General features: G+C 47.8%; 1 long non-coding RNA gene across 1 annotated transcript; it reads left to right on the top strand.

Moving 5' to 3' along the window:
- Window positions 1-5,625: 5,625 nt before the first annotated feature.
- Window positions 5,626-11,384, top strand: LOC121829744 (uncharacterized). The gene is made up of 3 exons (XR_006072813.2): window positions 5,626-7,270; window positions 7,901-8,078; window positions 10,663-11,384. It is a non-coding gene; the product is annotated as an uncharacterized LOC121829744 (long non-coding RNA).
- The last annotated feature ends 1,771 nt before the right edge of the window (window positions 11,385-13,155 follow it).

The raw sequence follows: 13,155 nt of genomic DNA, 5'->3' as shown, positions 1-13,155 counted from the left end.
TGGGTCCTACTTTATGACATTGCTCCCTCACATTTTTTTTTCTAGATTAGAGAGATGGAACTCAACTCCTCCATGAAAATAGCAAGTGAATACTAAGCTTTGATAACGACGGCCAGCATGTCGTTCTGAAAAAAGCCGGGCAACACATGCTTGCTATCGTAGAAACCTCTGCGGTTCACACTCCAGAAACCCTTTAGCAGGGCTCTGGAAGCCCCCACAGGCTTGGCTGACCACTGCAGGTTGAAAGCAGTGGGAAGAAAGTCACCAAGCCTCCATCCATCACTGTCACTCTTGCCCTCACCACTACAAAACCAGTATGTCACTCAAGACCTAGGAGGTGGTTCTTGTCACTGCCCGGTATGTGTAAGGCAGGGCAAGGGCACTTGTATTTGGCATCATTTCCTAGTAACTCCAGTATTCTGCTGCTGCTGCTGCTGGCATCCTGACCATGCTGCCTTCAAGCCCTGTCTTCTTCGGGGTTTGTGTTCTGGCCACGGCTGGCCTGGGACTGGATTCCGTGTTAGGAAAGCAATCCAATTCAACAGCTTTGCTACACAGCCAAGCAAGCACTTGTGGTCCCAGAAATCTTCCTTTTTATACGTTCTCCATGCTCTGCATGGATTCCTTTGAAATGGGGGTTCTCTGTGAAACAGTAACTCTAAGAGGAAGGTTTTGCTGAGGGAAGACAGAAAGAAAGCTGTTACTGGAGTTCCTAGAGTCAAAGCCTGAGCTCTGACTGGTGCGAGCAGCTTGCAGACACGGTCTCTTAGCCGCTGCCTTGCCACTACAACAAAGCATCTGACACAGCAGGGCAAGGAAGAGAGGGTTTGTTTTGGCTCACAGTCCGTCATGGTGGAGAGAGCAGGGGCAGCCGGTCACATGGTGCATCATGGTGGAGAGAGCAGAAGCAGCTGGTCACATGGTGCATCATGGTGGAGAGAGCAGAGGCAGCTGGTCACATGGTCCATCATGGTGGTGAGAGCAGAGGCAGCTGGTCACATGGTCCGTCATGGTGGAGAGAGCAGGGGCAGCCGATCATGTGGTCCGTCATGGTGGAGAGAGCAGAGGCAGCTGGTCACACTGTATCTGCAGCTTGAAAGCCAGGAGAGATGAATGCTGGTGCTCAGTTCACACACACACACACACACACACCACCACCACCACCACCACAACCACAACCACCACCACTACCACCACCCACCCACCCCTGGGCCTTTTCTTATTCAGTCTAGGACCCCAGTTCATGGAATGGTGCCTCTCACATTTAGGGTGGGTCTGTAGACCCGTCTCAGTTAACCCAGCCTACTAACTGTCTTGCAGACATCCCCAGAGACTTGCCTCTTCTACTGTCCCAGGCCCTGTCAAGCTGACTGCTGATAATGAGTGTTGCTCTGAGAAAGCGGCATCTAATCCCGAGAACGGCAGTGCCATGATACTGTTCAGACAGAAGGGCCGTCCTGGGGAAAAAAAAATGCTGGTTCTGTGGATTAGACAGTGGGAAGAAAGATCTTGGTACTAATTTAGATTCTGTGCTAATTTTTATACAACTCAAGAAAATGAACATTTCCCCACATGCTACACTATTGACATGTTCCATCTGTAATGAAAGACGGTGACAAAGACAGGGATATAACTGCCTTCAAATCTGTCACCTGCTCCTCTGTGCCGTTACACTGATGTCTGTACTGTGATTCACACCCCCTCCCCCCACCCATGCCTTCTACATCTGGTCATATTTTTCTCACAAAGTTCGTGTGAGAGATTGTTTTATGAACACCACCCTGTCCTACAATACTGGCCAAGGTCACAGTGGATCTGTTCGGCTCCCTCCTGGTGTTCAGTTGGCACCATCTGCACCCAACAGCCTGGCCTCCTCCAGAAGTCAGCTTCTAATTTTGCAGGCAAGAAATAGGAGAGATCTCTTCACTCAGCATCTTCAACCATTTGCGCACAGAACGAACAGATTCTGCTCCCTACTGAGCCAGTCATGGCGGAGCAGGAATACACTTCCCTCCTCCCCGGCTCTCCCCTCCCACAGCATGGAGAGCGCAAAGATTCGGGCAGTCACATACCACACAGTGATATGTTGTTCAAGGATGAGCCACCTAGGCCGGGATGGCCCTGTAAGATTAAACTGCTTAGACACAGTTGTGTAAACACAGGATGCAATGTCCACTAAGTAATACAATCAGCTAACAAATTATTACTCAAAACATCCCCACAGTCAAGCTATGTGTGACTGCGACCTCTCCCATCAGTGTCACTTCCTAAGAGTTTTTTCTTTTGTTCTTTATTAAAAAAATCTTTTTATTAATGTAACAGAATGTGTTTCATTAAGATATTTTCAGACATGTGTCATTACACTTTGTTTTCAATCATTTGCCTCCCCGACTGCCCTCTCCCATGCCCCGCCCACTCTGCTTTTTCCCCCCCAGACAGTTTCTGCTTCTACATGAATCCCATCAGTCTCTCACCTCCTGAGATCTCTTCCTCCCCTCACACAATTTCCTCTCTAATGTCACGAGACGCTCATGTACACACGTAAATACACACGTGTGGCTGGAGAGCTGGCTCAGTCATTAAGAGCACTTGCTGCTCTTGCAGAGGATGAAGTTCAGTGCCCAACACCCATGTCAGGTTATGTACAATCACCTATAACTCCAGCTACAGTGGGCCCAATGTCCTCTTCTGGCCTCCAAGCACACCTGCACTCGTGTGCACACAACCCCTCCCCAAAATTATACAAACACGCACACTCATAATTAAAGTTTTTAATCTTTTAAAAATAAAAATAAATAAATGCACAATTCTCCCCCCTCCTTGTGTGTGTGTGTGTGTGTGTGTGTGTGTGTGTGTGTGTGTGTGTGTGTGTGTGTAACATTTTAGATCTAGGGTTCTATGCATGGAAGAAGGCATGTGGTTCTTGTCTTTCTGCTCTGACTGATTTCACTCATTATCACAATCTCCAGTCTCATCCATCACACAACCCAATCCGACATGAAGCATTTCATATTGGTTTCTGGGTGGACAAATCTGCTCTCTACACTTCAGAACATTTCCTCTCCCCTCCCTTTACCTTGTCAGGTTAGATTGGGAGCTTGCTATCACAATGTAGTAAGTCATTTCACCTTCAAGTTCAGTCCAAACGGGGGGGGGGGGGGGGGATGCCTGTCTAGGGAGGAAGAAATGCAATCCCACAGCTGACAGTGAGATAATGGAATTCAAAACACATTACCTTGATTCTGTTTTTGAAAGTAAATGAGGCAGGAAAACACAGTGCCTCCTTTCTCTCTGGTGTGTTGATTATAAACTGTCAGCTTGGAGGGCTTTTAATGTGCGTTTTGAAGAGAGGAGCTCATTCAATATGCCTTTAAGTCAAAAGTAAACCTTAGTTTTCAGAAAGAGAACTCCTGAGCTATCTATACTGTGAATTAGATGTCCTTGGGCACACACACACAAACACACACACATATGTTTATGTATGTATATGTATATATGTATTTATGTGTATATATGTATGAATAAATACACACACATGCATGCACGCACACGTACACACTCATTTATCTGCAGTGGAGTGTGCTGGGTTAATCAGGTAAATGCCATAACTTCAGTGCGACAATTAATCAACCTTTCGTTTCAGAATTCAGTTAGAAGAGCAGCTAAAGACAGAGATGGACTTTGTTGTTGTTTTCTGTCTGTAGTAGAAAAGGAGGCCTTGCCCAGTGGATGGTGACGGGCAGGAGGCAGTCCCCAGGGCTGCCCCGACATCCTAGAGGATGTATCCCAGGAGATACACATGCATCCGTTTACTCATCTGCACAGCGGCTTTTGTGCCTTACAGATGACCACCCCTCTACTTCGAAGCCGAGAACATTAGAATTAAGAAAGAGTGGCCAGGGCCCCAGAACCAAACATGGCAGGCAGGGATATACACCCAGATGGTCTCAGTCAAGACTCGATGTAGAGTCTGTGCTCCATCTGTCTTTTGAATTAAATCACAGGTTCCAGCCCCCAATAGGGGAACAGCTTGTGTTGGCAAACTGTTCTGTGGACAACAATGGTAAATACCAGATTAAATAGAAAACAGCTGTAGAAGACACAGAGGATGCTGGGAAGAAAGTAGGGTGGTCCCAGAGAGGTCGTGAGCAAGAAGGATCCTGCTGTTCCAAGACACAGCTCTTCCCCTGAACACTTTCCATGTTTCCAACTGTGTAACAGATGGAGCCAAACCAGAAAGATACAATCTGAAGGTGGAAATAAATTAAAATAGAAAAAAATGACAAAAAGGGGAAGCTCACATCCTGTTTGACCCCTGAACTCTGTGTTTCTGAACAAGATGCCACATAAACCAGGGGAGACCATATGCAATACTAAGGACCATCTTCCAACGTGTGTTAGTCAGAGTCTGTCACTGTAGCCACACACCGGAGTGACCAGCGTACAGAAGAGAAAAGGCTTCTTCAGGCTCATAGCTTGGGGGGTTCCAGTCCTGAGTTAGTGGCCCTGTTGCTTTCAGATCTATGACAAGGCAGATGTTGTGGCTGGAGCACATCACGTGACATGTGGTAGAGGCTGCATTTCCCTTCCTTCTAGTGGAAGGACAGAGGCCTTCAAGAGTACATCTCCAATGACCTGCGGATCTCCCAGGAGGCCACTCCTCTTAAAGATCCTACTACCCCCCAACAGTGCCAGTCTGTCAGATCAAAATGACGTCAGAGTTGACACAGCTCAAGGGTGGAAGGACAAGAACCCAAACAAGTCATGTCTGCCCCCAACACCTCTGGGGTGTGGGGGAGGCAACAGACCAGATCTGCGAGAGAATCAGCCAGCACCCCTAATTTTTTTAGCTTAATGCCTAGACCAGCAAGATACACCACCCAGGAGGGAGTAGATGAAGAAGACCATCTGTCTTTGAGCAGGCAGGGTGAGTTGGGATGTAAAAGCTAAGCAGTTAATCTTCAGAAATGTTGGTTCATGTCTCTAGATATCTAAGAATGAGCGTGTGACCCACTGAAGAGCCATGACCTTCAGGAGCCTCATCCAATCCACTGTCACCAACCAAGTCAGTCAGTGCTTGGCAGATACTCAAAGCCATCCACTGAGGGACACTCTCATTTAAACATTTCTCTGGCTAAACAAAGCACATTTTGGTGAGAAATCTCCATTCACTCCTTAAGGAGTTCCTGACACCCTATCGCTGCCAAGCTCACCACAGATGCTCAAAGCTCTTATTCTTTGTAAATGCAGATAATTCAGCTTAAATATCTGTCTCCTGTGATGAAGTAAAAGTTTTGAGTCTTCTCTGGGTTCTAGACTTCCTCTCAACCTCGAAGGAAGAGTGTGGACTTGGCCAGAGGACAGTGGTAAGCAGCAGGGAAGTGACTGGGGCAGGTCACTTTTCCACAGAGATGCTCCCCAGCCAGACTGGGCAGTCTCCTATTTCTCTCTCAGGCCATCTAAGGGCCTCCTCCCTCTAGCCTGACTCCCAGACACCACAGCCTTACAGAGACCCATTCACTTCTTGTCAGGCCTCTGGTAGGTGGCTCTTTTGTGACAGAACAAACAGTTTTGTCACCTTTGGGAAGAATCCTGGTATTCTTTGCACACAGAGCACAAGTAAGAGATTCATCAATGAGAACTGAAAAGCAGAAAGAGAAAGATTGAGAAGATGAGAGGAGGGGGAGAGAAAGGAAGGAAAGATAGGAAAGGGAGCATCCCATCTTTTCTGTTTCCCCAGCATCCCCTCTTCTGTTTGCCCAGCATCCCATCTTTTCTGTCTCCCCAGCACCCCTTCCCCTCTGTTTCCCCAGCATCCCTTCTCCTCTGTTTCCCCAGAATCTCCTCTTCTGTTTCCCCAGCATCCCATCTTTTCTGTCTCCCCAGCACCCCTTCCCCTCTGTTTCCCCAGCATCCCATCTCCTCTGTTTCCCCAGCATCCCTTCTCCTCTGTTTCCCCAGCATCCCTTCTCCTCTGTTTCCCCAGCATCCCATTTCCTCTGTTTCCCCAGAATCCCCTCTTCTGTTTCCCCAGCATCCCTTCTCCTCTGTCTCCCCAGCATCCCTTCTCCTCTGTCTCCCCAGCACCCCTTCCCCTCTGTTTCCCCAGCATCCCATCTCCTCTGTTTCCCCAGCATCCCATCTCCTCTGTTTCCCCAGCATCCCTTCTCCTCTGTTTCCCCAGCATCCCATTTCCTCTGTTTCCCCAGAATCCCCTCTTCTGTTTCCCCAGCATCCCTTCTCCTCTGTCTCCCCAGCATCCCTTCTCCTCTGTCTCCCCAGCACCCCTTCCCCTCTGTTTCCCCAGCATCCCATCTCCTCTGTTTCCCCAGCACCCCTTCCCCTCTGTTTCCCCAGCATCCCTTCCCCTCTGTTTTCCCAGCATCCCTTCTCCTCTGTTTCCCCAGCATCCCTTCTCCTCTGTTTCCCCAGCATCCCTTCCCCTCTGTTTCCCCAGCATCCCTTCCCCTCTGTTTTCCCAGCATCCCTTCTCCTCTGTTTCCCCAGCATCCCTTCTCCTCTGTTTCCCCAGCATCCCTTCCCCTCTGTTTCCCCAGCATCCCTTCCCCTCTGTTTTCCCAGCATCCCTTCTCCTCTGTTTCCCCAGCATCCCTTCCCCTCTGTTTCCCCAGCATCCCTTCCCCTCTGTTTCCCCAGCACCCCTTCTCCTCTGATTCCCCAGAATCCCCTCTTCTGTTTCCCCAGCACCCCTTCCCCTCTGTTTCCCCAGCATCCCTTCCCCTCTGTTTCCCCAGCATCCCATCTCCTCTGTTTCCCCAGCACCCCTTCCCCTCTGTTTCCCCAGCACCCCTTCTCCTCTGTTTCCCCAGCACCCCTTCCCCTCTGTTTCCCCAGCATCCCTTCTCCTCTTTTCCCCAGCATCCCTTCTCTGTTTCCCCAGCATCCCTTCTCTGTTTCCCCAGCATCCCTTCTCTTCTTTTCCCCAGCATCCCTTCTATTTCTCTAGTGCCACATTTCCCTTACGAAGCTTCTCTGGGCCCCATGGGCAGTAGAGATCAGTGCCTGCCAGGTATCTGTGACCTTGCATGAGCAGGAAGAGTCTCGGGTAACAACAGCACTCTGGCAGAGTAGAGCCCCAGGCACAGGGCCTCTAAATGAGCTGCACTTTGTAAAATGTAGCCATCATTGCTCAGAGTCCAAACAGACCTGTCGCTCACATCACGGGCAGTTGCCAGCTTGTGTAGGACTTGAGGACCGATGTGGAATTGAAACACCGTTTATGGCACAGCCATTGGCACCACCATAGCAGGTGCGTACACTCTGCCCTCTGGCACAGTTTCCCTGCAGATGGCCATGGGACTGCCAACAAGGAACATGCTCTCACCTTAAAGATGGATTCAGGGTACCCCAAATTCCATGTCCCAAATTCCATTTTGCGATGTGAGTATCTGTTTCAGGAAGTTTTTACAGTCAAGGAACAATGAAAGTCATAAATCAAGACACTTTTCAAATTGATTGGTGGAGACATGTGACAGGTGGGGTACAGAAAGAGGGGGAAGTCTCTGCCATATCTCAGATGCTAGCTAAGGACATCCTTAGTTCTTTGGGCCAGGGGAATCTAGGGCTCTACTGTACATTCCCTAAAGGATTTTACATGGCAATTTAACGAATTCTGAATCAAACATAGGTGGGTAATGAATGGCTCCTATGGGAACTAAACAGGCCAGGATAGCATGGTACCCAGAACCCAGAAAAGCAGGTCCTTCACTTGTTGAAGCTGCTCTTGTCCCTGAAGCATCCCTTAGCCTTGTCTGTGTACGAGGCAGGAAAGAAAAAGCTGCAGTTCTTTATCTGGCCTGTTGTGTGACTCTGATTTTGAAGGCTCGGGATTGCTACTCACCATATCAATGCTGATATGTCTCCTTGGAGTCCTCCACAGGTGCACTCGGTGTGGGGACCAAGAATGAAGATATTCCAGAGACACCTGTGTGCTGGCAGACCTAAGAGGCTATTCTCAGGCTCCCGTCTTTGATACACCAGTTAAACAGAGAAGTCATGTGAAAAGCAGAGAAAGGAGGTTTATTTAGTATGGCCGAATTGGAAAGAGGAACAAAGAGGTCAGTGACCCCCCACAAAGTCCATCTTTGGGGCCCCGACATTAGTTTTAGGTTTTAATAGAGAGCAAGAGGTATCCACAACTAAATAGTCCTGGTCAAGGTGTGGTGCTGCCCATCGTTCTTTCCTGCAGTCTCTCCTGCAAAGTGGCTCTGTAAACAGTAAGGGGACAGACAAGGCTCCACACTGTCACTCTTAACAGCCTGAGGAGTTCTCATCCTCTAGGGACCTCGATTCAGGCCAGTTCAGGATTTGTGGCTTTGATGCAGAAAAGAATTTCAGACTAGCTGGTTTATGAAGCAGAGCTGGAGTTGTTTTTTTTTTTTAATCCTTTGAGATTATAAAATAATTATATAATTCTCCTTCTTCTCTCCTCCCTCCAATTCCCCCCTCTCATAAACTCCCCACTTTCTTTAAAATTCATGGCCTCTTTTTTTTAAATTGTTGTTACATATATATGCATATATATTTAAATACATAAACACAATCTGCTAAATACATATAATGTTACTTGTATGTGTATGGAGTTGGTCGTTTGATATTAAACTTTTGGAGTTGGTCGTTTGATATTAAATAATTGATTGGTGTTTTCTCCCGGGGGAAGACTATTCCTCCTGTTCTTAGCTGCCTGTAGGGTTGAGGCCTCCTGGGCTTTCCCCTGTCCATTACTGTTTGTGCTCAGCTCATATTTGTTCAGTCATGTTGCTGAGACTTTAGGAGTGTAGCTTCTGACATAACCAAGAGACACAATCTCCCATCAAACTCCCTGTCCCTCTGGCTCTTACCATATTTCCACTCCATCTTCTGCAATGATCCCTGAGCCTTACACCACCTAAGAGCTATCTTGTTGATGTATCGGTTGGGACTGGGGGTGCTCCACAACTCTGCGTTTTCATTAGTCGTGTTTCTCTATAATGGTCTTGACCTGAGAGGTTTCCTTGATAGAGGATGATGACTACACTTAGCTGTGGGTACAAAGACAAACGTTTAGAATGTAGTTAGGGGTTAGGTTGGGTTAGTAAAGCAGCGGATTCTCCCCCAAGATCCATGACCTCACCAGCCCTTGGCATCTAGCTGTTTCCAGGATCAGGCATAATTTCCCTCTTTGTTGAACAGATCATAAACCCAAGTAGAGAGCCGTTGGTTACTGCCGAGGTGTGCATGCCACCACTGTGCCCTTAGGGTCATCATGCCCTGCTGGTCGTTGCTGTGGTTCATAACATCAGAGCTGGGCAGGACTGTGGGCTCTTCCCTCCTCTGGAAGCTTGCAGAGGGCCTTCTGGTACCCTGAAAAGCTGGAGATTTTATTAAGGGTATTTTAACACAGATTTTCAGTGTGAGGGTTAGGAGAAAGACAGGCACTCAGAAAAGCAGTTAGACATGCCCAAGTATGGGCATGTGCTCCTCAAGGGGGAACTGAAATTAGCATTAACCATATGTACTGTTTTGGTGGCTATCAAGTTACATCTCAAAAGTTGCTGAGAACTTTTTTTCTTTCTTTTGATAATCAAGAGTATAGGATGATCCTGAAGATTTCTTGGATGGAATTATAATCTGACAATGTAAAATCAAGGATTATAGGATTGCATATGGGGTTAAAGACATGTCCTTTTCCTGTACATGGGATTTCTGGGTGAGATTCCTAGAAAATTGTAGGCTTACAGCTAGAAGGGAGAAAGGACCACAGTAGCTGTTAACCATGTTAGAATTTGGGCTTCTTTGCCCAAAGAAAGGCATCAGCCAGACCCCAAGGCAAAGGACTCCTTTTCTTTCTTATGTCCCCATGATTTCCCTTCTTCATTCTGATCTCATTCTGACAAGGTGTTAGAGCTGTGTGAAATCTTTTCCTGGGAGATAAGCTCCCTTTCTGGCTAACACCAAACTCTAAACTTTGCCTTCTCCCAGCACAAGATTTCCCCAGAGAAATACAGATTTCTTGGGGGTCATTATTTTAACAGTCCAATACCCAGGGTGTTAGGGGCATATGTGTGTCTTTAGAATATCCTCGTTCCTGCTTGGACTGTTAGCCTGTGGGAGGCAGACTTTCCTGTGTTGTAAGCTATGATATCTGCGTGTTCAGATTTGAATCTGTCTCTGTCACTTGTTAACAAGGTATGAATGGCCAAGGTGTTAAACCGTATGCCTCACTTGGGACAGGTGGGGGACAAGAGCCCTTGTCCATACGAGTCATTGTCAAGGCCACAAACGTTAGCAACATATGGAAGGAACAACACAAGTACATGTCACATGGCCATATACAAACAGCAGTTCTCCCAAGGAGAGCAGGGTGCAGTGTGCAAAACTTAGCTGTGCAGAGTTGTACAGATGGTATAGTGGCCAGCCGGGAGCCACCATTGCTAAAATGCACTGACTCCCAGGATGGTTCATCTGCATTGCCAACATCACAGAATCCAGAGTCACCATGGAAACACACCTCTAGGTCTATCTATGAGGGCCTCCCCAAACAGCTTTAACAGGGCACCCTGAGTATGGGCAGCACCATCCCATGGGTGGGAGCCCCTGGGTGCATACAAAAGAGAAAGTAGGATGAGCACCAGCATTCCCCTCTCTGCCTCTTGACTACAGATGGAATGTGACCAGCTGCTTCACCCTCTTGCCCCACCTCCCCCGCCGTGATGGACCAATACTTTCAACCTGCGAGCCCGGCTGAGCTTCCTTCCTTAAGTTACTTTTGTTAGGAATTTTGTCACAGCAATGAGAAGAGGAACTAATGCGACTTGTCACTTGAATCCACAAGCTAAGCGATGAAAGCTGGCATCTCTGCCTTCGTCTTGTGTCTGTCTCCTTCACTTTGGCTCAGATTTGACTGGATTCTGCCACCTATTTGTCATGCCTCTTCAAGGTTGAAGGCACAGAGAGAAGTCGTTGTTCTTGAGACAGCTTTCCTCTTGAGACAGCTCGGATTCCAAGAACAGAAGAGTAGATCCATCAGCATCTTTGTGACAAAGGTTCTGAAGCCACCTCTCTGTGGAGAAAGCCTCAGGATAGATCCCTAAGACAAGAACAGTGATCTGGCATGAAGAGGCATGAAGAGGCTTCTCCAGGCTCCAGCTCTGGAGAAGAATCACCCTCAGAGGATGACAGAGATGAGCACTCAACTTTGCAGGACTATGGCTGAGATACTGATGGGTAGGACCACACTTTGTCCAGGATGATTTATTACTCATACTCGTCTCTTGCTCCAGTTCTTTCTATGTTTAAACCTAAGCTTGTGTCTGTACCCCAAAGATAAACTTAGAGTCTCTGGGTGCCTTCATCTGTTCTTCCCAGCTGGCCCCACTGACTGATTCTCCGCTCTCTGGTTTTCATCATTACTTCCTTTGTAAACTAGTGTATAGAAGTGGCTAAGCCTGGTTTGTTGGAGCGACATAGGCTAAGATTCCTGCCCTAAGATTCCAGTGAAAGCATGGGACAGACACAGAGGAAGATACCATTCTCTGCATTCACCCAGAGGCCAGAGACTGTGGCCAACTGTCCAGAAGTGACCTGGCCTCCTCCCAGGCCAGCACACCGAGGCTCTGTGGGCTGTAGGTGTTCTCGTGTCCTGGCATAATGATGCTCCTCTTTGCACAAACAGCATGGGCAGGCTGCCTCTTGTATTGGACCATATTCTGTCATGACTCAGTTCCAGCCCCCCTGTAACTTCTAAGGACAGATAGTGGGACAGCCAGAGAGTACCAAAGCTCAGGTGTGTTTAGGGGCTAATGGATTCCCACAGTGGACAGGAGCAGTCCCTGCCAGAGTTTGGGCTGGGAGCTGAGCATCAGAATGTATGAGCAATTTTGATAAGCAAATTCCAACTGTTTCCCTTAAGCCTGAAGCTGTCTGGTGACAGAGAAGCTGGGGGTCGGAGGGACATCAGAGTTGTGTCTAGATGTGCAGAGTAGCCCGTTGGCTGAACACGTTATCTGGCATGCAGACACTTCAGCCAGACAGCACTGAAAGGACCCAAATTCTGTGTCGAAGGATGCTGCATGCTTGTTCTTAGCGCTGCGCTTTTCACAACAGAGGTTGGATCAAGCAAGGGAGATAATGGTCCCTCTTGGCAGAAGGCTTCTTTTCCTCATTGAAACAGTGTCTGCAAAGACAGGATAAGGAATGAGCTAGTGCAGGATCCTGAACAGAGTGATAAATGCGTGGCCCTGTGGGACCTCCACTTATCTATTCACAAATACTTATTCATGGAGGCTCCTCAAAAGACTCTGCATCCGTGCTCAGGGTCTTTGGATTCCACTGGCCAGATATTGAGCAGCTGAAAATAGCCTCCAATAGAAGGAGAGTCAGTAACCCAGTAGCTCTGATGGGTCCTGCTCACTCATAGAAGACTCTCCCATGCTGTGGTGACAGTACCTCCGGGAAATGGCTAGGACACACTTCTTTGGGTACAGAATTGCCATTTTGTCCGACTTTGAAATAAATATGTGCACTGAAGGTCGTGCAACCACTATGTCAGAAGCACAGATAAACATGTTTGTGCCATTCCACAGTGTCAGAATTTATTGCATAACGTATCTGCAAGGGTCAGTGCTTTCATTGACAGCAATTTGTCACATGGTCTGGTTTTCCTTGACAATGTGGCAGAGGCAGATGCCGGGGGTTTAGAATTTCAATCAGTCCTGTTTCATGTTGCTGTGATAAAACATCTTGATTAAAAAGCAATTTGGGAGGAAAGGGTTTATTTGCCTTACACATCATTACACCTTATTTCCACATCACAGTCTTCATTGAGGGAAGTCAGGGCAGGAACTCCAGGCAGAGACATGAAGACAGGAACTGAAACAGAGGCCTTGTAGGAAATCTGCGCACTGGTTTGCTTACCTGTGGCTTGCTCAGCCTGGTTTCTCATATAGCCCAAAACCACCTGCCCAGGGAAGGCACTGCCCATGGCAGATATGGGCCCCTCTACACCAATCAGCAATCAAGAAAATGCCACACAGGGATGTCCGCAGGCCAATTCCAGGTACATCAAAGTGTGTATCAACCTGCCAAGAGCTAACAATAATGCAAACTTAATTACTAATATTAACTCTCAGCTCACGTGTTGCATATCTCACAGTA

The sequence above is a fragment of the Peromyscus maniculatus genome, chromosome 5 (genome assembly GCF_049852395.1).
Source record: "Peromyscus maniculatus bairdii isolate BWxNUB_F1_BW_parent chromosome 5, HU_Pman_BW_mat_3.1, whole genome shotgun sequence".
In the NCBI taxonomy this organism is placed as follows: Eukaryota; Metazoa; Chordata; class Mammalia; order Rodentia; family Cricetidae; genus Peromyscus; species Peromyscus maniculatus.
This window is presented reverse-complemented; position numbering and strand designations above follow the sequence as displayed.